Genomic DNA, 4,190 nt, shown 5'->3' on the forward strand with positions numbered 1-4,190 from the left:
TGATGGAGCTTGTTTTAACCTACTGACACCAACGAAGGGGCTTTTTTTTTATCCCACTGTTACTAATAATGGGGTATATTTTATACCACTGACACTAACGATTGAACCTATTTTATTCCACTGACAGCAATGATGGGGATTAACAATTCAAAGCAAAAAATCTACAATAACCTGCTAAAACAAACGTTTTTCTGAAATATATTGTGTGTTAAAGTATTTAGATATACAGAATGCAGTTGGTATTTTCACCACAAGGTAGTGATCTCAATTCTTAACAGTGGAACACAGAGACAGGAAGTGATGGAAGGTACAGGCAGGAAGTGATGAAAGGTACAGGCAGGAAATGATGAAGGGTACAGGCAGGAAGTGATGAAGGATACAGGCAGGAAGTGATGAAGGGTACAGACAGGAAGTGATGAAAGGTACAGGCAGGAAGTGATGAAAGGTACAGGCAGGAAGTCATGGAAGGTACAGGCAGGAAGTACTCAAAGGTACGACATGGGTCGGTAAAATAGCGGCATTCAAGAAGCAAACCTTACCCAAAATTCTATAGTATTTCAGATGTCTCCCTATCCCACTAAATTCTTCATACAATTAAATACTAAGCTCAAACAATTTATATGGAACAAAAAAAAAACCCAGAGTAACATTTTCAATTCTAACCACCATAAAAACCTTTGGAGGAATGAATCTACCAGACGTTAAGAAATACTATTTCGCTTCCATTTTAAGCCAGATGAAATACTGGATCTCTCCGGAGAAAAATAAACTCTGGCTAAATATAGAACAAGAAGCGACTAAAAATTATGACCTATCTGCCCTAGCAATAGCCAATGCCATACTACCTAAAGTAATCACTCCCAATCTCCCAAGTATCAAAGCTACAATATTTGCTTGGAAACAGATACTTTCTAAAACTAGACATATGGAAAATAAATCCAAAATAAGTATTCCTACAGAAGTTATTAATTACTGTAGAATTCGCCTCTCAGTAGATGAATGGACCAAACAGGGATACAGGTTATATGAAAACTTACCTATGGTTTACAGGGATGTTATTATGAGTAAGCTTGGAAAGTGTAAACGACTAAAGGATTTCAATCCCAATAACAAAATCGATTATATGGGAATATATATCTAACCATAAGGAAAATAATAGGAAGGGAATTTCCCTCTTCTATGAGATACAATCCTCTCAACCAGTCAATAGAAATGCTCACATGGTAAAATGGGAGAGAGATTTAGATCAAAACTTCCCCTGTGAACAGTGGAAAAAATCTCTCCAAATAATGAACAAATCATCATCATGTATAGAACATTGGGACAATGCTCAGGAAATAATTAATAGGTGGTATTTAACCCCTTATAAATTATCTAAAGTGTACCCATCCACAACCGATATGTGTTGGAGGTGTAATGAGCAAACTGGAAATCTTATACATACCCTCTGGAGTTGAAAAAACCCTGAAAATCTTTTGGAACTCAGTCTCATCCTTTATAGCAGATATCACAGGAAACCTCTCCACGCTTACTCCAGCTTCAGCCCTATTAGGTATTGACCTTGAGAAATATCCCATTATACATAGAACTATAGTGGTCCACGTCTTAATAGCATCAAGTCTTACAATAGCTAACCTCTGCTAATCTAAAGAAGCACCCAACCTATCTACTGTTATAAACAGATTGAATACCCAAGCACAATTTGAATTAATGCTTGCTTACAAAAACCACTCCATTACCACATTAATAGAAATTGGAAGACTTGGATATCCCACCCTAGAGCCTCCAATTATTTAAAAGAATGCAATCTCTAACTTACCCCACAGCCTGAAATAATTTGTTCACTTAATTAAGTAATATGCGGACATAGAGCATTACTTATGTTGCCCTCTATTTTCTGCTTTTCCCTTTTTGTTACCCTCCCCCTTCCCAATTGATTCCCCTACTTAAAGTTGTACAGGCTGACTAGCGGCTCAATGTGATGTATGTACCATTTGCAACAACTTTAATTGTCATGTTCTTATTTGATAAAATCAAAAAATTTTATGGTGGAAAAAAAGAAGGTACAGACAGGAAGTGATGGAAGGTACAAGCAGGAAGTGATGAAAGGTACAGGCAGGAAGTGATGGAGGGTACAGGCAGGAAGTGATGAAGGGTACAGGCAGGAAGTGATGAAAGGTACAGGCAGGAAGTGATGAAGGGTACAGGCAGGAAGTGATGAAAGGTACAGACAAAGTGATGAAAGGTACAGACAGGAAATGATGAAAGGTACAGGCAGGAAGTGATAAAGGGAAAAGTCAGGAAGTGATGAAAGGTACAGGCAGGAAGTGATGAAAGGTACAAGCAGGAAGTGATGAAGGGTACAGGCAGGAAGTGATGAAAGGTACAGGCAGGAAGATATGAAAGGTACAGGCAGGAAGTGATGAAAGGTACAGGCAGGAAGTGATGAAGGGTACAGGCAGGAAGTGATGAAGGGTACAGGCAGGAAGATATGAAAGGTACAGGCAGGAAGTGATGAAAGGTACAGGCAGGAAGTGATGAAGGGTACAGGCAGGAAGTGATGAAAGGTACAGGCAGGAAGTAATGAAGGCTACAGGCAGGAAGTGATGAAAGGTACAGGCAGGAAGTGATGAAAGGTACAGGCAGGAAGTGATGAAGGGTACAGGCAGGAAGTGATGAAGGGTACAGGCAGGAAGTGATGAAAGGTACAAGCAGGAAGTCATGGAAGGTACAGGCAGGTAGTACTAGAAGGTACAGACAGGAAGTGATGAAGGGTACAGGCAGGAAGATATGAAAGGTACAGGCAGGAAGTGATGAAAGGTACAGGCAGGAAGTGATGAAGGGTACAGACAGGAAGTGATGAAAGGTACAGGCAGGAAGTAATGAAGGCTACAGGCAGGAAGTGATGAAAGGTACAGGCAGGAAGTGATGAAAGGTACAGGCAGGAAGTGATGAAGGGTACAGGCAGGAAGTGATGAAGGGTACAGGCAGGAAGTGATGAAAGGTACAAGCAGGAAGTCATGGAAGGTACAGGCAGGTAGTACTAGAAGGTACAGACAGGAAGTGATGGAGGGTACAGGCAGGTGTTTCGTCAGATTAGGCGACCCGTCAGAATTTGTAACGGAAGTGACGTTCCGTCGCCGCCTTCTTGCTACACCCCGCACTCATCCACAGTAAGAGTGCAGTGAGAAGGTGGCAAGTGGACAATCGGACAAAAACCACTCCATTACCATATTTAGTAGAAATTGGAAGACTTGGATATCCCACCCTAGAGCCTCCAATTATTTAAAAGAATGCAAACTCTAACTTACCCCACAGTCTGAAATAATTTGTTCACTTAATTAAGTAATATGCGGACGTAGAACATTACTTATGTTGCCCTCTATTTTCTGCTTTTCCCTTTTTGTTACCCTCCCCCTTCCCAATTGATTCCCCTACTTAAAGTTGTACAGGCTGACTAGCGGCTCAATGTGATGACCTCCCCAGACCTACAACGTGAACCCATTAGGGGTAGGCTGGAATAGGCCATCAAGATCTGATCGAAGCCTATTTTATATGCCTTTTCAATGTTTATTATTATAATGTTATGTACCATTTGCAACAACTTTAATTGTCATGTTCTTATTTGATAAAATAAAAATTTTTTATGGTGGAAAAAAGAAGGTACAGACAGGAAGTGATGGAAGGTACAGACAGGAAGTGATGAAAGGTACAGGCAGGAAGTGATGAAGGGTACAGGCAGGAAGTGATGAAGGGTACAGGCAGGAAGTGATGAAGGGTACAGACAAGAAGTGATAGAAGGTACAGGCAGGTGTTCTGCCGAGAAAGTTCCCCTCGGCGGATAAGGACCCCCCTCTACTGCGCAGGCGCAGCGCTTGCGCAGTAGGAGCCGGCAGAAGTAGCCAAAGCCAAATAGAATAGAAATCAGCTGTACACGGCGCCTGTAAGAGGGCCCCTCGCGGGCTCGCTACACTCGCCACGCTTCGGGCACGGCCTTGCTGCGCTCGGCACTTTTTTATTCTCCCTCTAGGTCCACTTGGATAGTGGGGCTTGAACCTGGACCCAGGGCGCAGGCCGTGTACAGCTGATTGAAGTTCTTAAGCTTCGGCTATTTTAAGCGGCTCCTAGTCATTTGTACTGCGCAAGCGCAGCGCCTGCACAGTACAGGGGGGTCCTTATCTGCCGAGGGA

This window comes from Aquarana catesbeiana, linkage group LG08, assembly GCF_042186555.1.
Source record: "Aquarana catesbeiana isolate 2022-GZ linkage group LG08, ASM4218655v1, whole genome shotgun sequence".
Lineage (NCBI taxonomy): Eukaryota > Metazoa > Chordata > Amphibia > Anura > Ranidae > Aquarana > Aquarana catesbeiana.